General features: G+C 34.2%; 1 pseudogene; it reads right to left on the reverse strand.

The window, feature by feature from the left end:
- Positions 1-1,085: 1,085 nt before the first annotated feature.
- Positions 1,086-19,425, reverse strand: part of LOC127866178 (neuronal acetylcholine receptor subunit alpha-10-like) — a 63,137-nt pseudogene continuing 44,797 nt past the window's right edge.

A 19,425-nucleotide genomic window follows, 5' to 3' on the forward strand; every position in this document is an offset into this window, starting at 1 on the left:
TTTGTAATTAAGAACCTACGTATCGCATATTTTATAACCAAGCTTAAACATGCTAACAAGGGAACTACGTTTTAAATAATACGTTTTCAAGATTCTGGCGATGAAACATATTCATGTTTCTCGTGAGCACGGTTTTCATGTAACGAAAACGTATAGGCCCATCCATTCCTGAATGAAACTGAACATGACGAAAATTATTTCTAGATAAATAAACGACAACGCCGTGTGTGAGACGTTAGCATCCTCAGCCGTTTAAGGTACATGTACTTGTTGGTTTAAGATTATTAAGTATTTAATACAGCGTAAGGTCAATGCAAATGAACTGAACGTAACTAAATGTGCTTGTGATATTAAATTGCGCAGTTCAGTATTCGTTAGCAATACAGTTAGTATTTCCCCGGTTCATGTGCCATTACTACGCATTATTTTATTCATAACAAAACATAAACACCTGCAGTTGAATATGAAATGATTTTAGTGACGAGGTAGTTTGACTATCCGTGATATTGTTGTTTTTTATTTAATTTTGAGGTGTCAAGGTTCGTCGATAATGTGGAGGTTTTGTTTCTGTTTCTTTGTATCATGTGTTGAATCTGAAAATTGTTAATACGCATTACTTATAGCATAACCATCAAGTGCCGAGACGGGAAAGGTCTATCCTATTCGGCCCCTAAACAATAACAAAGTGTTCGCTTAACCTCGCCTTACTTTCGTTTCCTTAGTAAAACATAATAAACAACCTAACCACTTTGTTACATGTACATTAGCATTTATATACAGTGAACGTTGCTGTAGCTGCCGTTTTATTGTATGTTGCATGTTTGAGCCACTCATTGCACATCATTAAATCTTCATCAATCACTTCAAGTTATTCAATTTTAATAACAGTTACATTATTTTTGTCATATTTCAATAACCATGAGCTATATGTCCCTTGTCTTAAATACACACTTTGCATTTTGTCCATAACCAGCTAATGTAACTGATACTTTATATCGTCGTTAGATTCAGTTTTATGTACGACGATATTCTGTTTCCAGTTACTTCACGCGTGGAAATACAAACGAGACACAATGTGTTGGGTGTTTTTCTTTAGTGATCTTCATATAGTACAATGGTGTTAAGCTTAAAAGGCTCTTCAACAAATTGTTTGCATAATAACTTCACACAACTTCTCAACAAAGGATTATCAATAAACTAAATTATAACAACATGCTTTTATATTGAAATAATAACAAACTGTGAAACGTGGAAAAGAACACGATTATTGTCTATATTATTCTTGAATCTAAATGTTTATTTTTACTAAAACTAGTGTTGTTCATTTTCACTAAACAAACAATAAAGGTAGACAGGCCCGTAAGTCCACTTTGTTCTTTTTACTATATATGAGTAATTTCCAACGTCAATACGGAGATTTAATGACAAACATCTTCCAAATATAATGTCAATATTCTTCTAAATCCCTATGAGCAAATATGTTTAGGTTCAGTAAGCAAAAGATAGATTCGGTCGGTTTAGTAGAAACGAACACTTTTTAAGGCTAACATGTATATGTTACACACATCTTTTCATAACGTAACATTTGCACAATACATAATTATACAGATGCATCGACAATATAACTATAAATTGCATATATACATGTTCATATATGGTTGCACACACGAGAAAGCAAGTGTAAAATAAAAATTCCAGATTTGGTAATTTAATTGCGTACTATTTACCATGCTGTGTTACTGGTTTGTTATAAAGTTGAATACAATGATGTATCATACTTGTATTATAAATCGTTAAAAACCCCTTGTATTTGCAGTCATATTTTACACAGCCTGTCCAAAAAATATAACAACGATACCAGTGATGTTTATCAGAAGATAGCACATAAAGAACATCCGGTCTGTGACGCAACATATGACCTTCCATTCTCTGAGGCATTTTTCCTTCTGCTCCACCTTGGCCTTTTTATTGCGTACTTGTTCCAACATTTCCCGTATTATTCGAATATCCTCGGTTAAATTCGGAGATAACGTGATCTCGTGAACACCACCGCTAGTGTTCATGCCATTCTGTTTAACGTCTTCTTTCGTAGACATTCCGAAGTTTTGGTTGTGGTTATCTCGATCGTTGTCTAAGAGTTGCACTTCACATTCGGTAGATTTTGTATTTGAGTGGTATGCAAAGTTATTTTTGTTTGTCTTCACAGTTTTTAGCGGTTCATTTTCTAAAAGATCATTCCTTAAACACAGTATGCGGGCAATGCCTTCAATCATCAGCTGAAACAAATGTGCAACTGATAGTCTGGATGTCCCTAATGTAAATGATAATTGTAATTGATATCTATAAGTGTACTGGTGCTATCGTTGTATTCAATATTTTTTAGTCTTGATGATAATTACCCGATAGTTTTTTATGCATGTTGGCGGGGGGGGGGGGGGGGGGTGTAACATTTTAAAAATGTATCACTGCAAAATGTAATTTAAAGAAACAAGTAGCACTATTGTGTAAGAAAAGACAATACATACTTTGAAATTATATGCAAATGTGTTTATTTCGTAACAGACAAAACACGTTTATATAGCGTTAGGTTAAATAATGATAAGTTAGTTCGCCACTTGTGCGACAAGTTTTCAAAGAACATGGAGGAAAATATAAATTGTAACTTCACTAGCATGGATTTAGTTCACCATAACTTGTTTTAATAACTGCAGTTATTAATAGTAATACAATCTAACGCCAACCAGAAAGACGTTTCCTATCGAAAAGGTTTGGTTGTTGTTGTTTTTGTACATTTTCTTATTAACCAAAGGCTTCGGTTACAATAACGTTATACTCATTTGCTTGACAAATATATAAATTGTTTGTATAGCTCACTTAGATTCGCTGTAACCTAGGTCTTGATATATTTCTGTTTCATTAGAAATCTTTGACATAAGCTTAGTTTTCAGTTGACATTGTGCTATCGCGAGCTGTTAAATGGAAATCAGTACTTAGGTGATACAGAAATAAGACGAAATAGTTTTTTTTTGCCAATTCCTTGAAGAAAAGTAAGTAATACTTCGTTCTAGCAACACAATAAATAACACAAATGTAAAATTTAACTTGTCAAGTAAGACATATCACATAACAAAAAGAATTACAGAAATGTTTTTTTTTAAATAAAGCTTTACTTAATACCATTTCAAAATAACTATCGTTTATGTGGAAATTGGCGTAATCTATACCAAAGTTATTTATGTTTTCATAATAATATTTTTCCAAAAGATTCATGTCAATACAATTTAACTGAATACAAGATTGTATATTTTATGTTATTCAGATAAAGCATTCTGTGTGTTTACATTTGACTTAAAAAACAAAAAATTGTTCGTTTGAATATCTATAACCTTCAATAAGAGCATGATGATTTGTATAACAGTAAGAGCATTCATTTAAAATAGATCGCGTATCATGAATTTTAAGTAAGTAGTAGTATGATCAGTGAACTTGCCATTCGAAGCCACTTTGGCGCCCTGTTGATCCTGACCCCTCTGAAGAACATGTTTGCGACCACCGTTGCTAAGACGGTGGACATGGTGATCATCACCATGGACAGACAAAAATATGCACCTAGAATAATATCAATCCGTTTGTAGATCTTTATTAAACTTCAAACGAACGAAGTTCAGAATATCTGTATAATAAAGAGAAGTAATATTGTCAAAGTTTAATTTGAATTGCTTAATGTAATGGCAAATTAGAAAAGCAGTCGACAAAGCATCATGTCGCGGGTTTGATTTAGTCCGAATAAGTATTAATCTATTTGTTCATGATTTTATAAGATTATAAAAATGTCACAGTCAATAAATACATTTAATGACCTTGCTAGTAATTTACACTAATCAACTGGAACTTATATAATAGAACACAGATTCAAACACAACAAGCAATGTAGGAGTGAAAACAGCATTCGCTCTGAAAACATATTCAATTTTATAACATAATTTGATTATAATAATATAATTCTAATATGTTTTGATTACTCGGTTAACACCTACGGCGTATAATTTGCAAACATGAGTTGATCGACCAATACGCCACATTGAAATAATCTATGATGTTTGATGCTTAAAACAACTGTTTATTGGTGTTCTCTAGTAACAAAGGGCTAGAATATTAAAGCAAATCCAAACCTGGTTATTGAGATAATTAAAAGAGCACACAAACACTAATTTGCTCACAAAAACATTTTTTTAAGTTTGGCAAATAGTTACAGTTATTTTTTAGATTTTTTGTATATTATTGATTGTTTTGGGTTCATTGTGTGTTTGAGATATACAATTCATGAAAAGTCGGTCATTATATAACAAATAACGCAAGGTCCTTGTTTTTTTAGTGAAATGATGTTTGCCTGTACATCGTCTCGACGTAAACATGTGAGTACGATTCATAATTTATCTACATGTATCAAAGCATCGACATATTTGTATTATATGTAATTCAGAATTATATTTTTAATTATACGTTTGGATACACGTTTTACACACGGACGTTTTCATATGAATCTATTGGATAAATGCGATCGAAAATCGTGTATTATTGTTCACTAAGTGTTCATTTTGATGTAACAGAAATTCATTATATGAAAACATCCGTTCGATGCGTGGCAACTAAGTTGTGAGTCTGTTTTATACATACCAATCAGTGGTATAGACTCCGCTGCTTTTGGTGTTGATTCAGACAATAGAAGAAGAAGAACAAAAAACGCGACGAAGATGTTCATTCCTGAAGAGAAAATAAACATAACATCAGAATAAATAGCAAACGCGATATTTGATTATGTATTGTGCTGAATTTGCTAAAATGACAACATTTGGTATAAATATATGTACACACACATATATAATGTAAGCATGAACAATCATATGTGCATGTACAATGAATCATTAATTAAAGATGAAAATCTTTTTGCGGTTAACGGTTAAAAAATATTGCAATTGATTAGAAAACATTATATTTGAATCTATTGGAAGATGTTCATTCCTGAAGAGAAAATAAACATAACATCAGAATAAATAGCAAACGCGATATTTTATTATGTATTGTGCTGAATTTGCTAAAATGATAACATTTGGTATAAATATATATGCACACACATATATAAAGTAAGCATGAACAATCATATGTGCATGTACAATGAATCATTAATTAAAGATGAAAATCTTTTTGCGGTTAACGGTTAAAAATTATTGCAATTGATTAGAAAACATAATATTTGAATCTATTGGAAAATAAAAAAATAATAATATTTACTTAAATAATCAAGACCAGCTAGCTTTACTTTTACCCATATAGTCAGACACTTTTATCCGATCTTAAGCACACGTCTAAAATATTTGCGGAATTCATAAAGCTGCAAAATCATGTCTCTAAAATTATTAATATAAGCAGTTTAATTATTTCCGATCTTTTAACGGACAATTTTGTGGTCGAACAACACAACATTTTATGAAAATGATAGTATTAAAAAAAAGGTTTTAAAAAGCAGCTGTTCAAGCTTATTATTCTTGAATCGTAGCCCTGCAATTTGCCTGTCAATTGTTCGAATGTAGAGATTTTTCTGTTGTATAAACCTACGCATTTTGTTTCACAACGCAATACGACCACATACGACTTATAATATAAAATAACGATTTATCAAGTAAAATAAATGAGCACATTTTGAAAAAGTCAGTAACTATGGGTGTTTTCTAAACATGGCATTATCATGCAAAAGAGTAATTTCAACGCTTTGAAACATTAGCATAATAAATTTTGCGTCGAACTATTTCCGACGGTAAATCCATTGCTATCGCGAGCACATAGTATGAGTCAGGTCTTCTCATGCATGGATGTTCATGTGTCTTTAATCTTGGGAAATTTGGGAAATCAATCAAAACGTTCAACCAAAAAATTCTTCTTTGTACAACACACTTTAAAAACAATAATTCGTTAACTATTTATTAAGCAATACAAATTGTAAACCACACCATACACACTGGCTTTGTTTTAAAAGCACCTATGCCTTATTCGAAACAACGCAATAGCGTACATTTCGAAAGAAAACCATCGAGAATCTACTGTGAACTTCATTATGCGTATAATGATGATTAAAGAAGATTTTATTTTTTCAAGACGACCGTAGTTTTTATGTGGCGATTGTTTTTAAGAATGCATGCGTTATTTATTTTCTGTTAGCAGATGGACTGGCATACATGAGATGTTTGTTACTTCTTATTCTACAATGAAAGAAAATAAAACAAATCATAATTATGCAAGCGGATATGATATTAAGATTGTATGTCAACAACAAAATGTATTTGCCATGTATGTAACATAACAGATGCCGCAAATAAAGAACTCATCAGTATACTAACCGAGTTTAAACTAATGCGTATAATAATGCAACAAGCATAAATACACAATTTTACTTTGTTTTATACAGAGAGCTATTGGACACGTTTTTTTTCAAGGGCATTTATCACTCTTAAAATTCCATTTGGGGCTCGAGGTACTTATTTTCATAAAAAAGAATCGACATTGCAAAAAATCGCGGCGCTTTAAATAAACAAAACCGCAGTTCATTCACAGTTTTATTAAAACTTTTGATATTTAAAAGTCTTCCATAAATTCAGACTCTACTGTCATATGATAAATATCATAACAGCGTAATAATACATTTGTAATATACATTAAAATGTATTTTTAAAGGATTATTCTTCATCTGTTTATCATTAATTAGATTTGAACGACACCTGTATTTGAGTACGGCTTTACCATTTGCAACGGACCTCAGTATACTATAGTCATCCCAAAAGATATCAAGAAACTTACCTAACGCGAGCTTTGCAGGTAGCTTCTGGTGGTACCCAGAATATCACTAACGTTAAGCACGTCAGTAAAGCACAAGGGAGAATGAGTATGAATGTATAAAAGGCAACGCGACGGCGCATTGTAAGATGAAATTTCAAGTCAAGGTAAGGCACATCCTTGCAGCATTCGTAAAGCTTAACGTTTCGGTCAGCTCTGTTGTCCAGAACATCCCACTCGTTGCTCTTAATATAATCATCGACCATAAATCGGGAAATGTTCATGAAAAATTGAAGATCAAGTAAATTGCCGTCGTGAGTCCATGATCCGAACTGCAGATAACATCGCTGTGTATCGAAAGGGAAGAACTTGGTTTCGAAGGCACATGAGCTGCGGAGAATGGCTTGTGGCATCCAAAGGATATTGCCGTTATGGTAAATGTTAACTAGGGCACTTCGTTGTTCCTTCAGGCGATCGTCTGCGCTGTTGGAAAAATTATGAGTGAATAGAATGCACGACAAAAAATATGTGTCATGCTAATTATCGACATTTTTCAAGTGTTCACTTACAGAAACGTATGTGTGGTTTAAAGAATTAGCATACACAATTCTGAAATGAATTTGAACAATGTCAAGAAATAGCATTTTGTAACACCCTTTTAAAAAACACAAAATGCAATAACGACTTAAACACTCAGATACAAAATAACCATGGCGTGTAACAACTCCTTGACATTTTCAAGCAATGGACGATTTCTCCTCTAGTCGAGATTTTTCTGTATATGCCTCTCCTTTATATGTTCACCTAGGTCAATTTAGTTTGAAACTGTACAATTTTCTGTTTCCTTTGCCATACTTCAATTATTTCCCGTGGTCATTTTCCCGTCTTCCTTGATTTCCGTTGCTTCTTTTTTTCGCAGCATGCCGGTATTTATATTTCCGTTTTGATTTGAAATAACACGTTGTAGTTAATTGTCTACACATAGGTAACTGTGACTGCGGCTAAGATGCATGCGTTGGTATGTGATAGCAAAAAGAAAATATGAACATGCGAACATAGAAGTAGTTAACTTACCAAGTTGCAGTTTAGCGGGTGATTCTGGTGGAACCCAGAATATGGTCAAGGTCAAACATGAAAGCAATGCGCAGGGTAGCAACAGTATAAAGCTATAGAATGCAGTTTTTCTCTTCAATCGAACATAGAATTTTAAGTCTATGAATGGAACACCGGGGCAACATTCGTAGTATTTAATTGTCTTATTTCCATAATTGTCTGTGACATCCCATTCGTTCCCTCTGACAAAATCATCTACCATAAACTGCTCTTTGTTATCAAAGAAGCGAATGTCTAGCATATTCCCGTCGTGTGTCCACGATCCAAACTTCAGGAAACAATATGACTCGTCAAAAGGAAAGTATTTTGTATCGAATGGACAGGTACTTCGTAATATAGCCTGTGGCATCCACAAAATAGTCCCGTCGCTGAAGACATTTACTAATGCCGCCCGCTGCTCCTTTAGACGTGCATCGGCACTAAAAGAAGGTACATATAGTGTAAAGAGGACGTCAGTTTTTGTTTCCCACACACAAGGGACGACAATGACACAAACGTATTCGCCGCAAACGTGTGATTTTAACTCAATACTAAAATACCTGTGTACTCGGATACCAAATATATTCCTCCGATGATATTTAAGAATTGTCATGGTTGTTTTGAACAGTATATGCCCACATTCATGTATACATTGAAATCACGAGGGGCTGTCATGAAACTAACCGTGTTAAAAAAGTAAACAAAATCACAAGGCAATACGAGGTACACAAAAATTGTTATAAATTATCTATGCAACATACGTTTACATTGTATATAGTAGATTGCGACATGAGTTTCGCAGCGAGAAAAGAAACGCCTATGCCAAACATGCTTAAACAAAAAATGCACATCTATTTCATTCATTTGAAAGACAAAATAAGAATAGAGTCGCAAAGTCTCACCAAGCATCAGTTTAGGGGAAGATTCAGACGGAACCGAGTTTACCAACGTCAGACACGAGAGCAAAGCACATGGGAGTAGCAGTATAAATGTGTAAAAGGCCGTCTTGCAATTCAAGCGGATGTAGAACATAAGGTCTAAATAAGGAGTTTCTTTACAGCATTCGTACCGCTTAACATTCCTTTCCCCTCGGTTACCTATAAGATCCCATTCATCACCTGGCACAAAGTCCTCAACAAGAAACTGTTGTTTCCCGTTAAAAAAGTTTAAGTCCATTTTGCTCCCATCATGAGTCCAAGACCCAAACTTTAGATGACATTCGTTTTCATCGAACGGGAAATATTTGGTGTCGAATTCACAGGTACTCCTCAAAATAGCCTGTGGCATCCATAGAATGATGCCATCACTGAAGATATTCACTAATGCAGACCGCTACTCTTCGAGGCGGGAATCGGCGCTGTGAGAGTGAATGTGACATGCCAACTAGTCGTACAACAATTGTCGGAACGGTAACATTTACATGAAACATTCAACGGACATTGATCAACAATGATTGACTACAACACGGTATATGTATCGTGGTCGTTAGATATCTTTTAATAATTAGATAATAAATAAACGATTCGCTCCACGACAAAACCTGAATTAATTACCAACAAATATTGCTTTTGAATTACATATTTTACAATTATTAAATAATTGTTTATTTTAAAATGTTTTATACAAAAATGTTATACGTCTTAGTTCCACGTAGCTGTGACAACATAATGTTTGAAATGTTTTGCCAACGACATGAGAGTTTTAGTTTAGGCTTAAAGTTTTCAATTAGCTTTGTTTAATTTGGTCATATGAGCAAAATTTACATTACATTAATTAAATTAATCAAAGAACAGACATTTTCTAGATTTCTGCCATTAAATATTTTTAAGTTTGAAATAACTCTTCAATCGGTAACATGTTAATGAAGAAAGTGTGACCGTTATACCAAACCTAATAATTTGGCAATTTACGTAGGAACGAAACATATAGCTTTTTCCTCACACAGGTTGTGTTGTGGCACGGCTCATTCCTGCTTCACTTCATTAATGTAACATGTCATACAAATTGTTCCATATAGATGACATCAATCACTAAATATATAAATAATGTACCTATTTATTATTTCAGAACAAAGATACATTGCTAAAGTGAGTTTAAGCCTTATAACAATATAAGTTTCATTCCATCGTCGATACCCGATGTATATTTTATAAACAGTAAAAACTGCCGAATGGCATAGTAAACGTTTCATCCCGAGGACAGTGGTGTTTACCGGCGACTTGAGCTAGAGATAATAACGATATTCCGATTAATGCAAACGATATTTTAATTAATCATTCTGGAAAACGATTGTAACAACCTGGTTGCGTGTTTATTTTAATAATAAAATCAAATATCAATATACATTAGCAATTTCACATGCATAAGCGCCTACCGAATTTAAAGTTGTTTTTTTGGAAATCAGTGGTATTAGTTAAAGGCTGAGCAGATGAATTATAATTGTTAGCGCGTCGTTTTGCGTTTTGCTTACATGGATGCTGCGATATTATTCTGGCGTGTTTGAAGTTTTAACGACCATAACGGAGACAAATGACATAATGGTCGTTCTTGTGTTGTATTATTTTATAATGGCATGTAAGCGGATTTGAATGATGCTAGAACGATAAATATACCTGCAAGAACGACAAATTTGTATACATCGTGATTGCGCAATTTTCTTGTTAAAGTGGGTACACGTGTCTGTCGCGGTTGTTGGAAGGTTTATAATTAGCCAACATTACACCATAGAACGACAAGTAAACCCGCCAGAACATCAAAGTATAGAGAAATATAAAAATTATCGTATACGCGCGCTCTTTAACCATCTGGTGGGTATATTGTTAGTTCTTGCGTATTTGCGGACTTAAAGGACGCCAACACAACAACACTCAAGAATTACAAGAATCTCATTAAAAGGGGCAACCAGTATCATAATTGTCGTAAAGGCAATCAATTTGTCGTTGTTTGTAGCGTTGGCGGTTGGCGACCATCGTCGAACCCACAAAAAATCTGCAACTTTAGCGATAGTTTGTAAATCTTGTTTCTTGTGAACTCCAATTAAATTTACGAAACGTATTGAAATTGTGTACAACTCGTAATTGTTTTATCTGTAATTTTCTGATTAGTTTTAAGTTTTTTATACATCAACGTTCCATGTAGTTTGATTCTTTAGAGATCGTACATATCAGTTTATGATCGTATATAGCCGCTCTAGAATACACTCTCAGGTGCAATATCAGTGTGAAAATATATTTACACTATATGAGATAAATAATCAGAAAACTAAATTATATTCGTATTAGATTTACAAATATCCTGATTATTATGATAACACGAAACTCTGTTATTGCGACTTACAAATTGTATAAAACAATGTCTGGAATCCAAACTTTTTCCGGGGGTACCATGATCTTTTTAAGGCCATCGAATTTATCTGGATCCCACGTCAACAACGCATCCTTCCATTGCTGTAATTGAGAGCAAAACAATTTCGAATCTTTCCGATTTGTTGATCGCTTATGTGTGATTGCTTACGGTTGTCTACAAAACATGTTTACACGTTGTATCTATAACAAGTACTTTTAAAATATATTATTTTGAAACATTATAAGCTAATCGAGATCCATACAACTCGTTTAAAACCAAACCCATCTATATTATTACAAATTGCAACAAGTTTATTTAAAAAAATGTTAAATAAAACAAGCATATGTTAAGATAGATAAGTCCCCATGTGACAATCGTACCACCTCGCTCCATAATGAGTCGAACTGGCCAAAAAATGGCCCTCTTTCAGTTTATTAGTATATTCAACAAGAGCTGTCAGAGGACAGCGCGCTCGACTATTCGAGTGCTTTACAGTATAACGTAAGCCATCATTGAGAGGGTGGGGGGTATAATGTGGGTGTGTGATATAGATGATCTTTCAAAAATAAGAAAAAAAAATTGGGGGTGGGGGGGGTTCTGGGATGGGGCGTTGGTGATGGTTTGAGTAAAGTGCGTTGTGGTATGTCAGGTAAGTGTTGTTTTGTCAAAGTATGAATCAAATGTGATCATAAATATAGGAGTTATGGCAATGTCAGCAAAATTTATTAATTTGACCTTGAGAGTCAAGGTCATTCAAAGGTCAAGGTCAAATTTAACATGCAAGGTACAGTGCCATCATAATAGTAAGAAAGTATTTGAAGTTTGAAAGCATTAGCCTTGATACTTTAGAAGTAAAGTGGATGTAAACACAAAATTAATCAAAATATTCAAAGTTACTAAGACAAAAAAGGGCCATAATTCCGTTAAAAAGCGAACCATAGCTATGCAACTTGCCCTGTACAGTCCCCTTACGATAGTTAGCGAGTTTTCCAAGTCTGAAAGCAATAGTTATAGCTATGATACTTCAGGAGTAAAATGGACCAAGACAAAAAACTTAACCAAATGTTCAATTATCTAAGTATAAAAGGGGCCATAATTCTGTCAAAATGCTTGATACAGTTGTCTGCTCTTGTTTATAGATTGGGATCATGTTGGTAAAGAAGTATGCAAAATATGAAAGCAATATGTCGAAGGACATAGGAAATATTTGGGGTAGTAAACAAACTTTACAATAGATTTATCAATAATATGCATATTCTAAGTATAAAAGGGGCCATAATTATGTCAAAATGCTTGATACAGTTGTCTGCTCTTGTTTATAGATTGGGGTCATGGTGGTCAAGAAGTATGCCAAATATAAAAGCAATATGTCAAGGGACATAGGAAATATTTGGGGTAGTACGCAGACTGTAACATTTGCACGCTAACGCTAACGGGAACGCCAACGCCGGGGTGAGTAGGATAGCTCCACTATATATATTTCATATATAATAGTCGAGCTAAAAACGTATTTTAAGCCGGAACTGACCAATAATCGCAGCTAAACAGCCTTATTTTGTTTGCGCTTTTCTTCAAATATGGCAAATAAATATGCTTTGCATCTATTGATATCGATTCCATTGTCTTCGCATGTTTTGGCGAAAAAATCTCGACTCGGGCTCGACGGAAGGTCGTCTCAATCCAGATATGACCATTGCTAAGCAACATATAATAGTATTGTATATTGTGTTGTGTTGTGTTATGTTATGTTTTGTTGTGTTGTGTTGTTTTGTGTTGTGTCGTGGTGTGGTGTGTTGTGCTGCGTTGCGTCTGACTTTATGTCGTCGGCCGCAGACAACTTATTTAACAAGAGCTGTCAGAAGACAGCGCGCTCGCTTTTTCGAGTGCTAGACAGTATAAAGTAAGCTATCATGAGGAAATTGTTCATATTCAATAAGGTCAAGATAATATAGTCAAATTCTAACTAGAAGAGGACCATAATTGAAACTTAATGATTGCTTATGTTTTAAAGAAGTGAGACATTATAGACGATTCTGAGTTCAGGTTTATTTTCCACAATCTATTGAACATTCGTAAAGATATGAAACAAACTAACTAGATTATATGTCAAGTTTGAAAGCAATAGTTTCTGTGGGATGGTTGGACGGTCTTTCAAACATAAAATACTAATAAAAAACATGTGTGTTTTTTTACCATATTTCAAAAAAAAATCTTTTGTGTGAGGGGATGGAGAGGGGGAATAATGTGGGTGCGTGGTCATTTTTTAGATGATATTTCAAAAATAAGAAAAAACAAGATCAGTGTTCGTGAAACACAATGCTCCCTACTGCGCCACTTTGAAGCCATATATTTGACCATTGACCTTGAAGGATGAACTTGACCTTTCACCACTAAAATGTGCAGCTCCATGAGATACACATGCATGACTCATATGGAGTTGCTATCTTTAATATTGCAAAATTTTACATTTGACCTTGAAGGATGACCTTGACCGTTTACCACTCAAAATGTGCAGCTCCATGAGATACGCATTCATGCCAAATATCGAGTTGCCATTTTCAATATTTCAAAATTTAACCGTTTTACCGTTGAACTTGACCTTTGACCTTGAAAAATGACCTTGACCTTGACCTTTCAACACTCAAAATGTGCAGCTCCGTGAAATACACATGCATGCTAAATATCAAGTTGCTATCTTCAATATTGCAAATTGTGACCCTTGACCTTGAAGGTAACCTAGACTTTGACCTATCACCACTTAAAATGTGCAGCTCGATGAGACACGCATGCATGTCAAATATCGAGTTGCTAACTCCAATAATCCAAAATTTAACCTTTGACCTTGACCTTGAAGGATGATCTCGACCTTTTACCTCTCAAATTGTGCAGCTCCATGAGATACGCATGCATGCCAAATATCGAGTTGCTATCTTCAATATTGCGAAATTTGACCATTGACCTTGACCTTGGAGAATGACCTTGACCTTGACCTTCTACCATTCAAATTGTGCTGCTCCATGAGATACACATGCATGCAAATTACCAGGTTGCTATCTTCAATATTGCAAAATTTGACCTTTGACCTCGACCTTGAAGGATGACCTTGACATTTCACCACTCAAAATGTACAGCTCCATGGGATACACATGCATGCCAAATATGGAGTTGCTATCTGTAATATTGCAAAATTTTACCTTTGACCTTGAAGGATGACCTTGACCGTTTACAACTCGTGCAGCTCCATGAGATACGCATGCATGCCAAATATCGAGTTTCCATCTTCAATATTGCAAAATAAAACCTTTGAACTTGACCTTTGACCTTGAAGAATGACCTTGACCTGTCACCACTCAAAATGTGCAGCTCCGTGAGATACACATGCATGCCAAATATCAAGTTGCTATCTTCAATATTGCAAAATGTGACCTTTGACCTTGACCATGCAGGATAACCTAGACTTTGACCTTTCACCACTCAAAATGTGAAGCTCCATGAAATACGCATGCATGCCAAATATCGAGTTGCTGTCTCAAATATTGCATAATTTGACCTTTGACCTTGACCTTGAAGGATGATCTTGACCTTTTATTTCTCAAATTGTGCAGCTCCATGAGATACGCATGCATGCCAAATATCGAGTTGCTATCTTCAATATTGCGAAATTTGACCTTTGACCTTGACCTTGGAGGAATACCTTGACCATGACCGTTTACAACTCAAAGTGTGCAGTGTCATGAGATACACATACATGCCAATTATCAGGTTGCTATCTTCAATATTGCAAAATTTGACCTTTGACCTCGACCTTGAAGGATGACCTTGACATTTCACCACTCAAAATGTACAGGTCTATGAGATACACATGCATGCCAAATATCAAGTTGCTATCTTCAATATTGCAAAAGTTATGACCAATGTAAAAGTTTTAGGACGGACGCACAGACTGACGGACAGTTCAACTGCTATATGCCACCCTACTGTGGGCATAAAAATGAAAAAAAATACGGGTGGAGGATTCTGGGGTGGGGCGTGGGGGATGGTTTAGGTGGAGTCGATTGTGGTATGTCAGTAAGTGTTGTTTTGTCAAAGTATTAATAAAATCTGATCCTTAATAAAAAAAGATGGCAAAATTTATTTATTTGGCCTTGAGATTCAAGGTCATCCAAAGGTCAAAGTCAAATTCAACTTGCCAGGTACAGTACCCTCATCATAGTAAGAAAGTATTTGAAGTTTGAAAGCAATAGCCTTGATACTTTAGAAGTAAAGTGGATATAAACACAAAATTTGAAGGGCCATTATTCCGTCAAAATGCCAACCAGAGTTATGCAACTTGTCTTGTACAGTCCCCTTACGATAGTTAGCGAGTGTTTCAAGTCTGAAATCAATAGCTATGATACTTTAGGAGTAAAATGGACCAAAACACAAAACGTAACCAAATTTTCATTTTTCTAAGTATAAAAGGGGTCATAACTGTGTAAAAATGCCAGTCAGAGTTACATTACTTTGCCTGCACAGTCCCCTTTTGATAGTTAGTAAGTGTTGCAAGTATGAAAGCAATAGCTTTGATACGTAAACACAAAACTTAACAAAATTTTCAATTTTCTAAGTATAAAAAGGGGCATAACTCTAAAAATAAGGTTGACAGAGTTATGCAACTTGACATACACAATTGTCTTATTTCTATAAAGAAGTATCCAAGTTTGAGTTTATTATCTTGATAGTGTTAAAGTTATTTGACTTTTTAAAAAAATCACCAACGGCGACGCCGACGCCGGGGCGAGTAGTATAGCTCTCATTTTTCTTTGAAAAGTCGAGCTTAAAAGGGATTTAGTATTGCGTAATATTTCAAACATATAATTGACGAACATATAAAATACTCACGTATGTAAACCAAACATTCGTCTCAAGGACCTGGTTCTTCTCGTCTACATTCATTATCTGAATGAGACTCAGCCCGAATTCTACCGAGATTAGGTCGGATGTGTTGGTGACAGGTCTGCCAACAATTGTGTAGTTCTCGTATCTCTGCAGAAGGCATTTTATCAGGGCTTTCTCTTTCGAGACATTCACATACATTGCCCAATTAATTGGGCAATCATCGAATCCTAAAAATAATAATTGATCAATTAAAAACTCTGCCTGTAAGAACATCGGATGATAAATACATAAATAAAGTTATGTTTAATTATTTAAGTATTATTTTCCGTTGAAAATTTTAGATATTAAATATTTTATTTATACATTCTGACATTTCGCAATATGATAAAACTAAAATGTATAATTTATAAAAAATACTTGCTAAATGAGAAATTAGCTATTTAAAAATAGTTTGGTATTTATGCAACATATGAAACGCAAACGAGTAACAAATACTTTAAACTCAGTGTGCGATGTACAAATACGAGGTTTTACACATCACTGGACAATATTAAGGCTGGTTTTGAATTGACAATCAGTACATCAATATTCACAAAATTGTCTTCGATAGTACACTATAGTAATTGTTACTGCATTTTTTGTAGCCAAAAGATTACTGGTGTACTCAAAGAGAGAGGAACATTTTAAAAAAGCAAACACAGTTACACTGGCCACATGTAAATATTTTCAAAAATAACAAACACACAATAATTTTACATCAAGCAATTTAATAGTGTGAACCAATGTCCGCGGTCTACATTTAATAAGAATGTTCACGCAATCAAATATAAATTAGAACAGGTTCCAACGGTTCAATAAAGTATACTTCAGAGCAAATAACGCATCACAAAAAATAAACCATATCTATCGAATAACATGCTAGTGCTAAATGAGCCGCAAAATTAGTTTTTCATAAACTTTCTATGGGTGTCCCACACAATTTTAAGAAAACAATCTCATTGTTTCCTCGTTCAAATATGTCACAATCTCGTCAGTTTGTTACGAAGTGTGGATACATTTGGATTGAAATTGCGTTCCTTAAGATATTGTTTTTTGGCATGAGATTAAAACCATGAGAGTTTAATCACACCTTAGGGAAATCATTGTTCAGCTGTGAAGAATGTGCGTTCATTGATTGACTCGATGATGTTGAACGTGAATTTTGGTGGGAATTAAACGCATTTAAAATTACTTTTAACGAAAATTATTCGTGACAGACTATTTAAAACACTTGAGAAGAGCTTACAACCTTTAAATGGAATTTCACACGTATACTTTAGAAAACACAAGTAGTGAACGAAAGAAAACAATAACAGTGTTTTGTCATATATAATGCGCAGTTGTTCATCGTTGAACGTCGTGGTAGTTGTTATGAACCGAAGAGGCTACTGAGACGTTAAAAATAAAAGAATGATTTTCTATATTTTCTGATGCGCAGCGTTGAGACATGCTCACATATGTACCTTTTCTTATTTTCAGGTTTATATATTCTGTAATACGTTTATCGCAATTAAGAAAAAGCAAACCCAAATTCCATAATAACTATTAAAACTTAATTAATTTGGATAACGCATTTTATACTATTTAATAAAAACACTGAGTTACCAAATGCATTAGAGCGACCAGCCAATCAGCTCTGGATTGTAAATTGACAGAAGACGAAGGCTGAAATCTATAATCAGCTGTGGGCAGCCAGGCTGGTCACTTTTATGCCGCTGGGACCAAAGTGTTTTGTTTTATTATTTTTCTCATTTTCATACTGTGTATCAAACAGTGTAGAATCATCGATTTTAACAGAGCTGTCACACATTTACAAAATGTGTGTAATTCTCGATGTAATCTATAATCCAGAACATATTCACACTTTCAAAAATGTTTCATATAAAGAATTACATCATTACATCAAAAATTGAATTGAATTAACAATGATAACACATAACCTTTAAGTTTTAAATATTCGCAAACATCGACATAATGTGAAGCGTAACTGCTCAGTTCTACTTGTAGAACCCTGTGTATGTGTATCAGACAGTAGGCTTCGGTCCATATAAACTTACATAGCCCCTATCGTATTTTACGGATCGAAACCATTTATTAAGAACAATGCGAACAACTGTGGCAAGTTTCACTATTTTATAATATTTGCCTCTCTGTTGAGACATGCGGGCAGTATTTTGTGATGGTTCATGGTTTCGAATCTTCGTGTTGCCGGCATGACTATTGATTCTGTGCAAAAGGTTGCGAAATGTAATTGTGTGATTACTAGATAAAGAAAAACCAAAGTTAATTATAAGTACTATCTAACGTTGACTGCATACAGATACAACAAAAATTGATGTGTTAAGCATTGACAGAAGGTAATCAAACGGTTCTTCAAGTCAATTTGAAAATTTGTATTGCCCCTTACTAGCGAGGCCAACAATTATTATATTTTACGTATTTTGCTCAGGTGATAGTTTAAAACATTTCCTCCTCTGCTTCACTGACATATACTTTATGTATCTTTTAATATGAAAATCGCAATTGTTTATTTGTTTACGTGTACGAGATGGAGATGATTATGTAGATCATATTATCTATACGGTAACTACCGCGGAATATTTATAGTATTTGGTCAAGCGGTTTTGTGTGTTATAAAGAGTCAAATGTAAGAACGTGTGCATGTATGTTTCCCTTATTCGACAGACCTCTTCGACCAGAAAACTCTATTAGAAACTTCTAACAGAGATAGTATATACATTCTGTGCATTTTGTACAAACCTGAAATCTGGAATAATTGTGTTTCATCCGTAAAGCAGAATTATTGACCTCATAGGAGCTACAAGAATAAAGGGCGCCATCGAGTGTGTGTCCAATGCATTATCAGATCAGGAAACAAACGTGACACAGACGCCATAAGAAATAATCTTGTTTGCTCAATTCTTCACGATTATTTGAACAAATGTTTGTTCTCAGAACGCACACTAATTTACGCCACGATGATCAGTGTAACGTGTCGCCTTTTTTAACTGTTTTAACGTTCGTTGACATAAACCACAGTAAAGGTACTTTAGAAGGACAGAACACATGATATATATATATATATATATATATATATATATATATATATATTTATTATATAAGTCAATTAAGTGAGGTTTTAATTTGTTTACATGTACGCCATACCAAAGCAATATGAAAACATGTTCATAATTATTTTTTTGACTAGATCGTATTCTCGTGCCACCTCAGACAAAAAAAATA

Source organism: Dreissena polymorpha, chromosome 2, assembly GCF_020536995.1.
Source record: "Dreissena polymorpha isolate Duluth1 chromosome 2, UMN_Dpol_1.0, whole genome shotgun sequence".
Taxonomy (NCBI): domain Eukaryota; kingdom Metazoa; phylum Mollusca; class Bivalvia; order Myida; family Dreissenidae; genus Dreissena; species Dreissena polymorpha.